We start from the raw sequence: 18883 nt of genomic DNA on the forward strand, positions 1-18883 counted from the left end.
AGGTGAAGTTGTAGGGGCTGTTTCTAAGTTGTTAGAGGTATTCCCTAGAAAGAGACCACAAGACCCACATTCCCTCTCCTCCATCTCATTTGTACTCTGGTTTTTGAAGTGAGAGGTTTTGCTCTGATTTACATCTCCCTGCTCTGCCTTGATACAAGGCTAAAGCCAATGAGACCAAAGCATCATTGACTGAAATATCCCAAACTATAAGTCACATCAAAACTCTCCTCCTTCTTTTTTTGCTAGTCCTGGGCCTTGAACTCTGGGCCTGGGCACTGTCACTAAGCATCTTTTGCTAAAGCTAGTGCTCTACCAATTGAGCTATAGCACCACTTCCAGATTTTTCTGTGATTAATTGGAGATAAGGGTCTCATAGACTTTCCTGCATGAGCTGGCTTTGAACTATGATCCTCAGATTTCAGCCTCTCGAGTAGCTAGGATTACAGGTGTGAAGCACCAGTGCCTTGCTTTAAACCTTTCTTCTTTACAAAACTGTCTTGAGTATTTTTGTTATAGTGACAAGAATCTCAATAGTCAGTATAGCATGCCTATACCCTTTTATTCTCTGGCTGTGACTTTTAAAGGACATATTGCTTGCCCCAAATGTCTGATTGGCATCATACAAACACTGTGATTCTAAGGATCCCATGAACTCTTAAGATCATTGTCTCAAGTTCTGGAACTTTAAGGAGAACATATCTATTAAAAATAGCCAAAAAGGTTCTAATAACATCAATGACATAACCTTAATCAGCTATACTTTGCTTTTGTGTAAAAGGGGATACATAATGTTTATCTGTGCGGGTTTTCAGCAGGAAAACACAATAAAACAACATGAAATGAACATTACTGTAGGAGGTAATCAGTAATGTGGGCTTTTATGTCTTACTATTAGGATTAGATTATCTGGGGAAACAGAACCGTCCTAGGAATGGACAGGTGGCAGGAGTGATGGAGGATGCACAAATTTAGCTATTGTGGAATGGGAAGGGAGGAATAAGTCATAACATTTGACACCCACGAGAAGAAAGAAATAGGTTTAAATAGGAGACATAAAGAATTTTGAAATGGATGTTTGTTTGTTTTCAGACAATGTCTATGCCTGGCATACAGGATCTAAGTCTATTTAGCACAGAGATTGCCGGTGACTTAGCACAGAGATTGCCGGTGACATGTAAATGACATTTCCTGTAGAAAACATACTGTGAAGACATCAGCTCTGCATCCACTGGTAAAGTATGAGCTAGTTTTAGTTTTGGTTTAATTCTTCCCTTCTTTGTTATTGACAGATGTTAAGCTTTGGGACTGTTGGCTCGTTAGGAATTGGGTGCAAGAGAATGGAATGGAATGAGTCATCAGAGTCTGCACTACAAGGATGTTAGAGACAATCATCAAAACAAAACCAACTAGTACTCTCTGTCTTGGACTCTTTCTTTTTTCCATTTTTGAATTTTTGTTTTATTGGAAGGATGCTGTACAGAGGGGTTACAGTTACATGACTAAGGTAATGAGTACATTTCTTGTTGAGCATGGTTACTCCTTCTTTGTTTTTCTCCCACTATCCCTTCCCTCCCCCACCTCTTCCACCCCACCCTTCTGAAATTGTGACATTTCCAATAGAGTGTCTTGTGGGTATCATTCTTTTGATGGGTCATCCTGTGTCCTTGTTTCAGCATTTTGTTATTCCCCTTCCCCTCCCCCAAATAAATAAATGTATATACAAGATGCAGGTTACCAAAATCAAGTGCAGTGACAACAGGTGTATACCATAGGGGGAAGGACATACAAAAGAATCCATGGGACCTATATTTCTTTGGGTCTGGCTTCACTTAAGATGATTTTTTCCAAGTCCTTAATATGACCTTTTCCATTTCCTAACAAATGGGCAGTGTCATTCTTTCTGTCTTGGCCTTTTTCTGACAGATTTCTGGGAAATTGGTAGAGGATAAACCTTATTGTGAATTTTTTATTCTATGCTCCCTCATGTTTCCAGGACAGAGAGGGCATAATTTGTGCAGGTCTTGGAACATTATCTAGTGTTAAGCACTTCTCTTCAGAGTTCTGGAAGTAGAACCAGAGATTTCCGTAGTACCTTGTTTAAGTGTTTTCGCTTTTGTTTTTGTCAGTCATGCTGCTTGAACTCTGGGCCTGGATGCTGTCCCTGAGCAATTTGCTCAAGACTGGCGAGAGCTCTACCACTTTGAGCCACAGCTGCCAGTTTCCTGGTGGTTCATTGGAGATCAGAGTCTGATGGATTTTCCTACACCAGGCTGGCTTTGAACCTCAACCTTCAGATCTCAGCCTCCTGAGTAGGTAGGATGTCAGGTGTAAGCTACTGGTGCCTGGCTCTTCGTATTCCTTTTCTTATTCCTGTATAGATCTTACATGATTTACCCTTAATTTGAGAGTATAAGTTGGTCGATTTTCTCCTCAACCGCTGGAAGAGAATAGCTGGAATTGAATGCTTTATGAAGCAATCGTAACTGCTGTGTCATCTTTCTCCAATTAATTTTAGCATGGCTAAAATAATTGCATTTCTCTTCATCTTCACTACCTTTTTTCAGCTTAACAAAAAGACCAGATGTTACTAAATTGTGATCTCCTTTAGAGTACAAGGCTTGCAGTCTCCAGGGCTTTAGGCTCATATGCACAGCCTCTCCAGAGTAACATGCCATGGGAATGTGCCTGTGTTTGGGGTTAGTAAATCTGGAGACATTAATTTTATTTAGCATTTCCTCAGCAATAGCTCTGAAGTCACTAATGGCACCTAAGGTCCCTTGGGGTGGCTACACATTAAACCAGAAATACACAAATTATCATGACTATAAAAGTAAAAGAAGAGTGTTAACTCCTAAGTAACCAGCGCATCGTTTTAAGGGAGGAAATAATCAGATATAAAATTTTAAACCACATTTCATGTCATTTGAGATCAAAGATAACTACAGAGTTTCAGCCAAGGCCCAAGACTCTCAAAGTTTATAGAAAAATTATTTAAATGATTTTAATTCTGTTTATTGAGAAATGCTGAGTTTAAAATAGTTAGGAAATGTGAAACTCACTTGGCATTTTGCTTGTAATAAAGGGGTCCTAAGTATCACCATATTTTGGTGCACTTTGGAATTAATAAGTAGGGGAGAAGACTCATCCGTGTTGGGAAACATGTTGTGTTACACTGAGTTGCTATGTTCTCATATAGAAAATATTGAGCCCTAGAGAAGACAAATAAATAGTCATCAAGTGAACAAGAAAGTAACATAAATTAATGTATACTGGAGTTAGAAGATACTAGTTTAACTTGTCTTATAGGATTTTTTGTTGTTGCTTTTGGTCTCCTTTATGTGAACTATGTTACTTTGGTAAATCAGTAAGCTACATCTAGCTCTAGTGTCCTCATCTTTTAGACAAAATTAGTCTTTTTGAACTGATTGAGTTGTTGTTTGGGGATTGAATGAAGTAAACCTTGTAGAATTATTTTATAAACTACAGAAATGGGTAAAACATGCTTACTGTTATTAAGGAAAATCCAAAGTAATATTTATTGTGCTTACCTGAAAATGTTCTGGGGACTTTTTTCTGAAAGCTCTTGATACCCATATTTATACAATGTTTGGGAAGGTTGAGTTGCTTTCTTAAAACCAAGGAATAGAATTATAAGTATCTGGACCAAGGTCACACCTAGAGAATGGAAGCATGAAGCTTCAGACTTGGTTTGCGTTCTGTTTCTTTTCATATTAAGCTTACCAAATGATTTTTCCTAGTGCAAATGTTCCTTGGTATTTGATTCATGACACTGGAATAGCTAATTTAAAAACATTTTTATAAAGCTTATAAAAATTGAGAACTTTTGTGTTTGTGTCTATCATTTAGAAAATATCCTCTTTGACCTTGAGACCACAATGGTAGAAATAGTTCACCGAGAAGTTGTGATTCATGTTCTCCTTCATTGGTCAGAGGCAAAATTTCATGGAAATAGAAAAAATGTACCTGAAGGAGCTCCCAGTGAACAGTAAAAAACACTTGTGTTTCTTCATCAAATGTGTATTTAACATGCTCATTAAGGGACACCTGTGTACATGATATATTTCATGGCCTGAGATCTAGTCACTCATGCTTCCTGTATATGGGGGTGAGGGGCATGAGTAATTATGTCGTGTATCCACGTAACAATCTTCTCAAACTGGGGGACACCCTGGATCCCCAGCACCCCCCAACAGTCAGAGAGCCTTTGGCAATTTGGCATTTTGGTTGCCACCATTGAGGGAACAAGGCCATGAATGGCTTCTGGCCAGTGGAGCCAGGATGCCTTATAATGATCAAGGCTACCTCTACAGTAAAGAGTTATCTGGTTCAAAGTGTCATTGGGAAGCATAATATCTTATTATACATCATTTCCAGAGTATATTGGTATACATTATCTTGTTGATCTTCATCAAATCACGGTGAGGTAGATTTCTCTTTCATTTACATTAAGTAAGTGACTTTACCAAGTGCACAGGACCAAGTGAAGGCAGTTCATAAAACTTCTGTGAATCTTCAGCTTCCTCCCATCCCAGTTTCCATATTTTTATGGACATCTTCGGAGCGATGGCACCTTTCACCTACATGGATTATGAAACATAAAGACTCCAGAGATTCTCACCCATATTGTTCCATGTTATTTTTGTTCTTCAGTCACACAATTATATCATCTCAGGCCTTTAAGAATGATTTCTGGGCAAATTCTGTATGTATTTTGTGTGTCATACAGATAAATGCTGTGATACACACACACACACACACACATACACACACACACACATACACACACACACACATCAGTTGATCAATTCAATCCATTGTAAATCCCAGCTGAAATCAAAATATAGAAGACTATAACTTCCAGATGGCCTTAGATTGAGCAACTCCATATCCACCCTTGTGAAAGTATAGATGAAATCTTCAAATACACAAAAGCTTAGTGGGGAGCAGTCCATGTCAAAGGCAGATAAGAGACAAAGAAGAAATAGAATTTTGGATAATGCATCCAAAATAAAGACATGAATAAATAGACAAATAAATAATAAAACCAGTAAAATACATGTTCTCTATCCAGAATCCCAATCAAAAATGAATTTAATAAGGCGATTTGTTAAAACTGATTAATAATAGAGGGGGTGGCTTAGCTTTATATATTAGCTCAAAAAAAAAAAGCATTCGCGTGTACCTGATGAGTACCTCATATGACGTTCTATACATTTGCTTCACAGACAGTGGAAAATAACCAAGATAAAAATTTTAAAAAATTCCTTTTCAAAATTTGGGTTGAAATATTTACAATACTTGGTACATTTTGCAGTTAATATATACTTATATACAGTTAATATATACTTAAAATGTTATCTTTGGGCTGGGAAGGTGGCTCAGTGGTAGAGTGCTTGCTTTACATGCATGAAGCCTTGAGTTCAACTCCTCAGTACTACATAAGCAGAAAAAGCTGGGCATGGCACTGGGACTCAAGTGGTAGAGCACTCGCCTTGAGCTGAGGGACAGCGCCCAGGTCCAGAGTTCAGATTCCATGACCTACAACAACAAAAACAACAAAAAGTTATCTGTAAATCTGAAGCAATCAGTTAATTTGGTCAATTAACAAGAAAAAATAGTTATCTGGCAATAGATTAAAAAGATATTCTGGGGGAAAGAATCCATACTCTCAAAATGATGATTTGGCTCAAATGTTCATTTTAATTTCTGTGTGTTCTGAGGCAGGCTATTTTTCTTAATTTTAGCTTTCATAACCTTTTCCATGTTTATAGCCTCATATTATGCTTATCTTCTATCTCAGCGAGAGTTTAGCTACTAGAAGTGAGCACCATGTTTACTGGTATTTTTAATCATTTTCTACCTCTACTGAAAATATTAAAACAGAGGACAAAATGAACCGTGAATCTTTCTTGTGAGAGCTTGATAAAATTTGCTGAAATGGAAGATGACCATCAATTTGGCATTAACCTTGAAAAAGCATAAGTATATTTTTAATTGAATCTGTATTTATTGTAAAGATACTGTACAGAGGGGCTACAGTTACATGAGTAAGGTAGTGAGTCCATTTCATATCGAGCATTGTTACCCCCTCCTTTGTTTTTCCCCTACCATCCCTTCCCTCCCCACCTCCCCAACTCCTCTTCCCCACCCCCCAAGTTGTAAAGTTCTTTTTCAACATACTATTTTGTACATCTCATTGCTACAATGGGTTAAACCTGTATCCTTATTATTTCCCTTCCCCTCTTCCCTCATGGTATTACCCCTATTTTCAGTGTATTTGATTCCGGTGCCCTGCATATATATATATATATATATATATATATATATATATATATATACATATATATATATAAAACTTTCTTCATCAGAAACTTTATCACATAAATATTTGTTTTGAATATGAATATAAATGGTTATAAAGTTTGTTATCTCTCTGACAGAGATGAAAAACACCCTTCTTCTATTCTTCAGTGTTGCCTTCTATGATATAATGATTTGACATTGAAATAGTTTAGGTTCACATAAATCAGTGGTGTTTAATGAAAGATACTTGATATAGTGAAATAATGTCAGTGAGTGCATAAGACATATTGTCTTCACTATTACTTTGAAGATGGTAATGAGTCAGTTGGCATGGAGAATCTTAAATCACAACCAATTATTCTCAGAACAATATTTCTGCCTCTTTTCCTTGCTTCTACCACATACTCCAATGCACACTCCTAGAAAATAAGGAGTTTGAGTCTCTTCAAGGATAAACCATCTGTCCTTGAACTCCTATATGGGGACCCAGGAAAATGTATTCAGAAGGGATTCATTGGCATTGAAGGAAATTTATAGGTTAACAAAATGCTAACCTCATAATTCATTCTAATTTTACACACTCTATTAGACTTTAAAGTATAATGAATAAAAATGCAAGAGAATACCTTTAAGAGGCAGAAGTAGGGGGAATATTTCACCATGTGTTGATCTCAAAGGATTGAGTTGACTCTTCTCATCCTACCGTGTTGGTGACACAATGCTGCCTGGACGTCCCGTAATAAGACAAAAACCATCTGATTATATCTAGCAGCATTTCTTTTTTCACACCCATTCCAGGCGTGCCTCCCTTCAAGCGGCCGATGTAACATTAGCTCTCTCATACATGGGTCAGGCCAGCAGATGCGCACTGCTTCAGCGCTGATGAGCAGGGGAACAACACCTCCTGGGCAATGACCTTGTCCTGTGGCATGTGGCAGAGGTTCTGTGATGCCAGGGAACAGAACAGCCCAACCAACCCTGAATAGCACAATTGATTTGGATGAAAGAATCGAGATGACTTCTAGAGAAGGAGAAAGAGCTCTAATCTGAAGGGTAGAATTTATAGAATACAGTCTGTACTTGTTTATTCACATGCCCGTGAAAAAACATGTACTTCTCTTCTCCCGGTGTATTTAAATATGAAAGACGATGATATGTGAATACTTTTTTTTTTCTGGGCGCCTTTATGTTCCCTGAAGCACTGATAAGATTTTTGAACTCTAGGAACTGCATCCTTCCAAAGTTTAAGTATTTGGGTGTGAGGCTCTTCTACAAAACTAGGAACATTTCTTTCAGTTAAACAGGAGGAACTGGAGTCCTGGTGACTCATACCTGTAATCTGAGCAACTCAGGAGTCTCAAATCCAGAGGACTAAGTTTCTAAGCCAGTCCATGAGACTCTACCTCTGATTACATAGCAAAAAGCTTGGCTGAAGGTATGGCCCACGTTGTAGAGCACTGCAGAATAAACAAGGTTAGAAAGTATGAAGCCCTGAATTCAAACCTTAATATTGGTAAGGGAAAAAAAGGGAGAAAAAGATGGACATATCTATAATTCCAGCAAGCTAGAGGTAAAGAGAGGAGAATTGCAAGTTTGAGGCCAGCAATAATCTTTCTAAAATAAAAAAACAAATAAATAACCTATCTGCTGATAAGAGATTGATTAGTAAGAGATAAAACTTCTGTAGTTTTATGTCACAGAAGAGTGAATATAATCAACAGTAATCTAATCTATATCTCTAAGTGGTTAAAGGAGAGAAGTAATAATAAACTTGGCATAAGTAAAGATTATGGTGATAAATATGCTAATTATCTGAAGGCAGTAATGATAACTCCCCAAGTTATTTACCATGTTGCCTGTCAAAAGCACTTACAATGTTGTGTGTCAATCATAGGAAAAATGCAATAATACTGAATGTTAAAATAATATAGATACATCTAAACCCCTCAAGTTCATTGCTTGATATATTAGTATGTGGATGTTTGTGGCTCTTCCAAATTCACCAGTTAAAACCAACCCACCAAAGTGATAGCAATTAAGAGGCATTTAGAGGTCTTTGCTCATAAATACAATGGTCTTTTTTTAAAGAGGCCTGCATAGTTCCTGATGGTAAGTGAGAAGACAGATAGAAGCTGTTCTCTGTGAGCCAGAATGTAGGTTTTTCCAGAGACAAAATCTGCCAGCAAACTTTATCATGGACTTCTCTATCTCCACATATGTGAAGAATAAACTTGTATTGGTTATAACCTGCCCAGTCTATGATATGTTGTACTAATAGCCTAAACATAATGAGACACAATTACATTTTTGCCACAGGAATTTACAAGACATATTTGGGGAAATGAAAGAAATGTAAGAATTTCTTATTAATCAAAAGCTAGATTTAAGCTTCAGGAAGTGAAGATGATTAAAAAACACATTCTTTTTTAGCTTTATTATACATTTCCTTTGTTTTATGTATTTCTTTTCCTTTAGCTCTTTAAGGGCCTTTGTTCACTTCTCTTGCCTTTCCTTTTCCTTCCTTCTTTCTTTCCTTCCTTCCTTCCTTCTCTCTTTCCTTCCTTCTCTCCCTCCTTCCTTCCCTTTCTCTTTCTTTCTCTCTGTTTCTCTTTTTTAATCTCTCTTCCTTTTGTTCCTTCTCTCTTTCTCTTTTCTCAGTTTTCTATACTTTCTGTGACCTCCTAAATTTATCTTAGATTGGATCATGAGACAATTCAATTTTATGTTATCTTGGAGACATGGATAAAAAGCAAAGGAAAGTGCTTAGATTTTATAATTTGAACATACAAATTAACTTCAATGATAACTGCTACACAGCCAAAATGCAGGGATCATTGTCTTTGATTATTGTCCTTGTTAAATAGTGAGTTAATATCATCACCCGAATTCTACCCTCTCAAGCTAGATGCTCCATTTTAAAACTGTTTTGGTCATGGGTATTTCCTTACTTTCCTCATCTTTCACAGTCTTTAGAACTCACAACACGTTCCCTAAAAACAAAGCAATATTTTCCTCTCTAATGACCACCATCATTTTGGGAAGACATTATTTAAGTTGGCAATGTCTGTAGTCATTTTAGGTTCTTCCAAGTTTTAGTTAAAGTGCTTGTATTAATTGCTTTGATGATGAATATTTTGAGGATCCACAGAAGGTTTCTGGAAAAGATGACTAGGGGTAGTGTATAGAGTGCTGTGGGTAGAAGCTTTGCCTTAATTCGCCGAAGGGACTTTAAATTAGGCCCTACTCTCAGCTGGTTCCCCATTATTTTATCCTATTAGGGAAATATTAGAGAAAACTTTCAAACACCAGTCCTTACATTTCCCAGCCATCACTCTCCTTAACAGAAAATGAGAGAAGAAAAAAAAGCTATCAAGAAGAGCAAGGATTATCTTTACCTGAACTACTCTGATTGTAAACCTATGCTATGTCAATGATAATACAACTTAACCAGATGAACTCCATGACTCAGAGTTGTCAAATGCAAACTCTTTGGAATCAGGGTCATTCTAACGAATGCCGGATTTAAGGTAGACCAGATTTCACTGATACAAGCCACAGAAATTGTGCAATTACTTTAAGAGTTACCTTAATATCAGAAATTATGGGGAAGTATCAAGTCCTGGATTTTTCTCATTACTCCATATGTTTTTTTTTTAACTCGATCAACTTAATATAGAGCTTTGTTCACTAAAGATACTTTGACTGCTGTAATTCATTTTATGGAGAAAAGGTGTTTTAATGTAGTGAACAATCTGTTTGCATAGATCCAGATTATTCAGCACATGTCTTTTCCTTTTTTTCATATTAATCAAAGTGAAATTGAATTCAGATTTGGGTCGGGGGAGTGGATTCATTCTAGAAAAAGCATCAGCTGTCAATAAATATGTGCTTACCTAAGATAAAAATAGATCCAAATAAATTTTCAGTACAGATATTATTTAAAGAATTGGCTACTTTGTCACCAGCTAGCTGAATAGTTAAATCATTTGTTGGGGAGAGTTAGAACTCAACATGATTAATTAGCTTAATGTATGTGTGCTAAATGCAAATAGAGAGACAGCAGTGCCAAATTATGCATGCATACTTCATGTTCACTGGGATTGGGCAAGAAAATACAGTCTGGAAGCACACAGATTTCTACTGAGTCCTTCCTTTATTCTCTGGGGATCAATTCTCATATTAACTACATAGCATTTTATTTTTATCATTGAAACAGGGACAGAAGCTGGAAAATATTCTGAATTTTAATTACGCTGTGTCTGGAGACATTTTCTCACAGCCCATATTAAATGTATTAATATTAGTCCAACATTTACCTCAAATATATAGTCTATTTAGACAATATTAGTTTACTGGCACAGTAATGTTCATTCTCCCTCTATGTCAAAAAATTAAAAGCAACCATGTCTAGACCTCATTAGAGCAATGTGAACTTCCTGCAGCTAAAGTGGATTAAACGGAAAACAATGGTCACAATCAAAAATGCTATTTCACATACCCTACATTTTAAATAACATAATTAAAATAATTGTAAAGAAGTGTCTGGATTGATAGTATAGCAAGAACATAACACTGTGCTTTTCTAGGAAATAAGATGCGTTTTGGGTTGAGGGTGATGTACTAACAAAAGTACAGTCTATTCATTCTAATTCTAATAAGCTTTAAGGTCTGACTCTACTCTGGTGTGTTACACCGCAATTCCGGATTTATTACTGCTACATAATTATAATTATAGTCATTTTGTACTATTACCTTTGCTTTCAGTCTCCCCTTTTCTCTCTTCCTCTCTCTTAAAACCTCCCTCAGAAGCATTAAAGCTAGAGAGCTAATAAAAAATAACATGACTGGATAGTGTAACACAGATGTCCCCTGACAGGTCTGAAAGCCCGAGTCGCACACAGCCTACTGGACTGTGTGGCTTTTCTGATATGCTTTGGCTCTGACAATTTGTCCTGAGTTACCTTGAACTAGAAATGTTTGAATAAATGTGAGTTTATGGATGCACCAAAGGAATGGGAAACATAGTTCATTGTCTTACGTGTGGTATGCTTGTCAAACCCCACTTAAAAGAAAGGAAATTGTTTCCTGATAGCTAAGAGAGTTCTCCACAAATAATTTATAAATATATATCAGTCAAGAGGTGTAGAGTCAAATTGGAAAGCTTATGATGGCCCCTGCCAAAGATGCTTAAAGCAAAGCATTGGAGTCTTCCTGTAATGTCATAATTATCAGCTGGAAGCCCTCCATACAAAATGTAAAAATAACCATGTGCCATCTGGTAATTGGTTTTCCCAGCAAATACATATGCAAAAGGGAATCAAGAGAGACAACAAAATTGAAAATCCAGTGCACAGGAATGCTGTGTGACGGCCGGAGATTTTAATAAGCCACTTGCTGTGAAATCAGGTTTGCAATCCTACAGAGTGGCAATACTGTGCATTAGAAGTTACACACATAAGAATGCATTCGATTTATGCATATTGGCAAAGTGATTGCGCTTCTCACTTGAGTTTCCTATATTGACAAACAACATCCTTAATATATGCATATATATATATATATATATATATATATTTACCTGTAGTTAAATAATAGCTAAAGAAATTGAGCTCAAAATCACATTGCTATTTAGCCACAACTGAGGTTTATTTCCACAGCTTTATTTCTCAGGATTTGAGTTTAGGGCTCCATGGTTTTCTCTCATCAAGAGAATGTCTCTTTTTAATATAGCACAGATTTTCATTATGCTACTAATGGTTAAAAAAAGTGTCTATCAGTGTAAAAATCTGCTCAATTTTATATTGAAATCATTGGGTCAATACAGAAACATGTTGTGTAATTACTTTGACATACATGGTTGGCTCGGTTTTTTGTAACCTTGTACTTGGCTGTTAACGCCCGTTAGTTCAGTCTCTATGCAACAACATTTCTCTTTCCTCCGCAGCAAGGAAAAGGAAGTCCTTGCAATGGAAAACATATGGATAGCTCCAAATACATTACTGGAAGCCTCATTTTCAGTATGCTGAGCAGTGACAAGTCTAGAATGAGGCTTCAAGTACCTTCTTTTATACTATCTCAGGTCACTTTTTAGTTGTCATTTAAGTCAATTCCATTCAAGTCCTCTTTGCAAGTAAAAGATCACAAGTGGCTTTCCACTAGAAGCCTTAGGACATGCAGAGTTTGGAGAGTGAATCACTGGTGTTTCTTTTTCCCTGAGAGCCCAGGCCTTTCATTCTTTGACGAAAGCAAAACGATCCCTGGGAACTGAACTTCTGGGGCCTCCTGGTTCCTGCAAAGTCCTCTAAGGCTGCCGAGTGCTGTCTAGCACAGCTCTCAGATTACAATTCCACTCCGAATGGGGTAAACAGAGAATATTCAGTACTAAAAACAAATTTTGAGTCCACTGGGTAGAACTGCTAAGTATTTGGTATATAAATAAATGTGTTCAATGTTTCTGAGCTCATGTTACCAAGATATGGATCGAAATGAACATATTCTACAGATTCTCAGTCTGCTAGGTGCCAAGCCAGAATTATAGCTGTCGTAGTCATCCAGTGATTCAAATTAGTATTAGTCAGACTACTTGACCGAAGAACAGTCTCTTGAATTTATGTATTGAAAATCTGAGGGAATCGGGCTATACGGGAAGCTCTTTACACAATAGTCATACAGGACAGAACCTGGCTTCTATGGGGGCTCCTGATGAAGAAGGGTATGGGTTACGATGTTTTGTTAGGATGTATCACTTAAGACTTTGTCTTGGGTTCAGTCTGTCTCATCCTCATGTTTTAGGCAATAGCTCATTTCTCTAGCCCCATTGTTCCGAGGTAAACTCTTGATAATGGGCTGTACAGCATCACGGGGAAGGAAGTGGTATAACAGCAAAAACACGGAAAACCACATGGATTTGCAGCTTTGCTTCCACATCTACCTCTGTCACCATCCAATCTCCCTAGCTTCACTTTCTGCATCTGCAACATGGGGATATAGCCGAAGTTCAGACCTCCTTGTTCCTCAGCTTTCTGACACTGTGAGAAAAATGTCTTCAGTAACCAGCCTAAAAAGAAAAACAACAGCAGCAACAACACAACCAGATTGTACTCTGTTCTGGCGTTGATCATGCAGTTTGGGGGAGCACAGGTCATCCAGATGGGAATCATGGCCATTTATGTCATGTCAGAAGCAAAGCAAAGAGGGGAGGGATTGGGGACTCAACCTTTCCTTCATGGTCACACTTATTACCCACTTCCTTCTATCTGATGTCCAAGCGTTGAGCACATACCTTTAGGGGAACAGTTAAGAAGCAAATTATGTGTGGGCGCAGGTGACTCACGCCTATAATCATATCTGCTCAGGAAGCTGAAATCTGAAGGTTGTGATTCAAAGCTAGTCTGGGTAGGAAAGTCCATGAGATGCTTATCTTCAATTAACCACAAAAATCTGGAAGTGGAACTGTGGCTCAAAGTGGTAGAGAGCTAGTCTTGAGCAAAGGAACTCATGGACAGCAGCTGTGCCTTAAATTTGAGCTCCACGACTGAAAAAAGAAAGAAAGAAAAAAGGAAAGAAAGAAAACTCTAAGAATCTCTTGAGGTTGGGAAGTTTGCTCAGTGTTAGACTGTTTGCCTAGCATGCATGAAGCCCTGGGTTCCTTCCTCAGTACCACACAAACAGAAAAAACTGGAAGTGGTGCTGTGGCTCAAGTGGTAGATTGTTAGCCTTAAGCAAGAGAAGCCCAGGGACAGTGCCCAGGCCCTGAGTTCAAGCCCCAGGACTGACAAAAAAAAAAAGAATCTCTAAGAGTTCCTTGGAATTGCGTGTAAACTGATCAGCATAGTGAGTAACAGTTTTAGTGAATATAAGATTGCTATCACTAGTGTGATCTTACAATGATAAGTAACTATGATGAGTAAATTAATTAAATTGAATAGAGTAAAAGTTGCTTTTGCAAGTGCTTCATCATCCGCACTTCTGCATATCCAACCCTGTGTAAGCATGAGCATTGTAAAAATTTACAGAGAAATGTTGGCGTTTGGAAAGGAAGCATACAGAGAGACATCTTAATGTATTTTAAATTCTCTAACAGAGAAAGGAAAGAAAGGAATGGACTCTGTGCTTTTCACAGAGAGACTTGATGTAGTCACATGAGAGTAATCCACAGTTCTTGATACATAATGTAAGAATTAGATGAAATTTATCTGTATATAAAAGCTTGCACTTAGTTGTTGACATATCAAAAGAGTTAATAAAATGCTCATCTTTATCCATAGCATCCTTATTATCATTTAATTATAGTACCACATAGGTAGCTTTAGCTGAGTGGATTATTAATCAAAAGGCAGCTTGCTTCAGTGAAGGTTTCTGGAGCAAAGGGCTATATTTTGACTTCTATCCTCTTCCTTAGGCACTAATCACTCTCCCTTTCTGTAAACCATCTGGCAGCAGCCATAGGAAAAGAAAATGAAGTTAGGCTTAATGGAGTGATCTTTCCTGCCCTGGGAATGTAAATAGAATATCCATGTTCCATTGTAGAACAAGATATTTCCCCCCTCTTTCTAATTTTACTTTATTGTTTGACCATAGTATCATAATTGGGCTCTAGTGATAAGAATCCCTAAATATATACTTCGGCTATTAGTCTTAGACTAAGTCTAGTTAGTCTAAGACTAATAGCAGAAGTCCTATAGGATTTTTACAGGCATTGTTATAGACAAAGGAAATTGTCCCATCTACTTCCTTTGATGCACCAATGGGTAGACTCTCTACATCACTACGATGATGATGATGATGATGATGATGATTTTATTTCTTTATTGTTTTGGCCAATCTCAAGGTTTGAACTCAGGACCTGGGTTCTGTCCCTGAGCTTCTTTTGCTCAAGGATAGTTGCTTATCACTTGAACCAGAGCTCTACTTCTGGCTTCTTTTATTTTGGTAATTTATTGGAGGTCAATGTCTCATGGGCTTTCTTGCCTGGGCAGGCTTCGAACCGAAACCCTCAGATCTCGGCCTTCTGAGTAGCAAGGAGTGTAAGTGTGAACTACTAGTTTCCAATGATTTTTTTTTTTTTACTTTTAAAATTTTATTGTAAAGGTGATGTACAGAGATTATAAGGATTACAGTTACATAAATCAGTTAATGAGTACTATTCTTTTTGAACAGTCACCCCCTCCCTAATTTTCCTCCAGTTATTTTTTTTGCTCCCTCCTCTACTTCCCCCACCAAGTTACATAATTCATTTCCAACATAGCGATGATTATTTTTTCAGTGAACCAGACACAGTTATGGAACTTTTACAAAACTAGATAGACTTCCCTGAGTCTACTATGCTTTGCTGATCTCTAAGTGTTTTATATGATACAAATTCTTTTCAATTACACAAACCACAGACCAAATTCAGTGTTTGTTTCATAAGAAAGCCAAACTATTAATTTATATATAAAGAGCTAATTAACCCCAGCAAGTGTTTCATGCATTTCTTTTGTCTCCTTTGTAACTATCACATTCCTTGATTGTTTTGTAGACAGACTTACAGAAACATAACCATGAAGTTGATTTCTAAGTAAAGTGAAGGGATTTTTTTTTATACATTGAGAATGATTCCTGTCTATTATTGAGTTAATGTATGCACATGGTTAACTCACATGGTTAGCCTTTTCGGTAGGATGTGATTCTGGCTGATCGGCTTTGCAATAACAAGTCATCCCTTGGGACTGGGAAGGTGGCTCAGTGGAAGAGCGCTTGCCTTGCATGCCTGAGGCCCTGGGTTCGATTCCTCAGCACCACATAAGCAAAAAGAAAAAAGCTGGAAGTGGTGCTGTGGCTCAAGTTGTAGAGCACTAGCCTTGAGCTGAAGAGTTAGGGACAGTGCCCAGGCCCAGAGTTCAGGCCCTACAACTGGACCAAATAAATAAATAACAAGTCATCCCAAACACTGGAAGGAAAGAAGAGTAAGGTTAGATTTTCCAAGTTCCTCTGAAGTTCTGACAATTCAAGCTTTAACTTACTCCTGGTTCTATCTTCATAACAAGAATCTTTTAAGATATATAAATAATAAAATAAAGGCATGGAGTTTTAAATTATCTCCCAGACATTCTTCTATTTGTTTTAGAAGTAAGGCTGCAAATATATGGTTCAAACTACCAATATTCATTCATTCTTCCTGTAAGAGATGAAATGTGGCGGGTTGCTAGTGCCTTATGACTGTAAAGCTAGCTACTCCAGAGGCTGAGATATAAGGATCATGATTCAAAGGCAGTCCAGGGAGGGAAGTTCCTGTAAGACTATTGCCTAAGGTTAGACACCAAAAAGCTGGAAGTGGAACTATGATTCAATAATTCCAGGATGTGCCCAGTCCCTGAGTTCAAGCACTAGTATCAGTATGTGCAAGTGCCCACACACACACACACACACACACACACCAACACACACACGCACACACACAGAGTCAAAATGTGTCAGTCAGGTTGTGAAGTAATATACTCATTTTAGTATTAGGCAAAGCCTTTGTTTATTTTATAAAATGAATAAACTGATGGGCACCAAGAATTGAGATAATTATATGAAAAACATACATTTTATATGAAAAGCAATTGGGAGCAGCACAAATGCTGTTAGTCAAGTGAAGAATTCCCTGAAGGCTTTTCAGTCTATTCATCTGAACTCTGGAACGAAAAAAGTGCAGGCTGATGGCAGTGTGCCACACTATCTTCCTGTACCCCAAAGAAGTTGTCTTCTAGGGTAGAACATAGGATTTTGTCTTAATATTAGCTTAGTTTGTCTTTCACGTAACTGATTTCACTTCTAACTGGCCATGTTGGATATGAAAACACCGCTCAACTATAATGTTATGTCCTCAGGAAAGTTTTACTTCTCGTAAATATTCTTTTGATGTACTTTCTTTTGACACTGAATCTATTTATAAGCCAAGATAATGAAAAGCAAAAAATAGTGTATATCACTGAATGATTACAGTGTTCTTAGCACTATGGCTTGTTTATTATAACCTCTGATAATTTGCTCAAAATGAGAACAAGGACTTTATTTAATTTGCCTCTCTAAATCATCTTTCTGCTAGTTTATATACATATAAATATACTTATTGAGATTACTATAATCACTTTAGAAGAGTTACTTTAAGCAAATATTCCATTATGAAATAAAATGTGACAAGTCCATGAACCTTTACTCTATTTAACATTTCTCACCTACAAGTGATTAAGGCAGAATATTCAACTGGGTATATGAAGTACAAGGGCAAGAGAGAATGCTCACGGACATAAAGAATATGGGGGTTGTTGTTTAATTAACTGCAAGAAAAATCCATGAGGATGGTGGTTTGCTAATTTTCTTAGAGACAAGTATTTCCTTCAAGCGCAAGTAGACAAAGTGGAAAATTGGAGTGTTGATACAATAGCAAGCATGAGGATTGATGCTTCAAGTTTTTTGAAGCACAGAAGGCATATAAATAAATAGGAGCTGTCATATAAAAACAGAAGAACTTTGGAGACCCTTTGAACCTACCATAAATCAGACTGCATATAAATACAGTTTTTTACAAAAGCAATTGATAAAATCTGATGGGGTTGAGAACGCTAAGGGACTGAGTGTCCAAAGGACGCTTTTTTGTTCTTTATTACTTTAATTTTTATTATATTTAAGTAGTTGTACAAGAGGTTGTACAATTCAAGGTTTCAGTTTGTGAGTAAAACGGATCTTACTCAACGTTTTCATCATTCTTTCCAATTTCTGTCAACCCCATCCATTCTATCAATTTACTTAGTTACTTTTTTTCAAATATGGAAACTAGTTGGTCGTTTTTTTCTTTTTTCTTTTTCTTTTCTCTGTGTATGTGTGTGTGTTTGTGTGTGTGTGTGTGCATGCGTGTATGTGTGTGTGTCAGTCCTGGGGCTTAAACTCAGGCCCTGGCACTGTCCCTGATCTTTTTTGATTCAGACAAGCCTTCTACCACTGTGCCATAGCTCCGCCTCCAGTTTTTCTATTAGTTAATTGGAGATGAGTCTCATAGACTTTCCTGTCTGGGCTGGCTTCAAACTGTAATCCTCAGATCTCAGCCTCCAGAGTAGCTAGAATTACAGGTTTGAGCCACCAAAGCTTGGCTTGGTCTCTACATCTTCATACTACTTGTTAGTACAGCCACATCTGAACAGTAACTTTACATTTATTGAACTACACTGCCGATTAATATACCAAGGGAAACTACTTTTTTTGTATTTAAATAGTAGATAGAATATTGGGATTGAAACCAGACTTTGGCATTCTATTTTTGTATGACAGCACTCTGTATTTACTTATAAAATATGCACACAATTCACTTTGATAAACCACTTTCAGCCACCATCAATGTTTAGTTCAACCACCATTAGACTAGTGGGTAAGGAAAATAAAAAGGAAGGTGTGTGATATAATACAAAAGCATTCAGAAGCAAAAAAAAAAAAAAAAAGCATCTGGGTTGGTTCCATATCTTAGCTATGGTAAATAATGCTGCAATAAACATAGTTGTGCTGGTAGCTTTAGTGTGGTCTTGTTTGTAAACATTTG

The sequence above is a fragment of the Dipodomys ordii genome, unplaced genomic scaffold, assembly GCF_000151885.1.
Source record: "Dipodomys ordii isolate 6190 unplaced genomic scaffold, Dord_2.0 Scaffold40, whole genome shotgun sequence".
NCBI lineage: Eukaryota > Metazoa > Chordata > Mammalia > Rodentia > Heteromyidae > Dipodomys > Dipodomys ordii.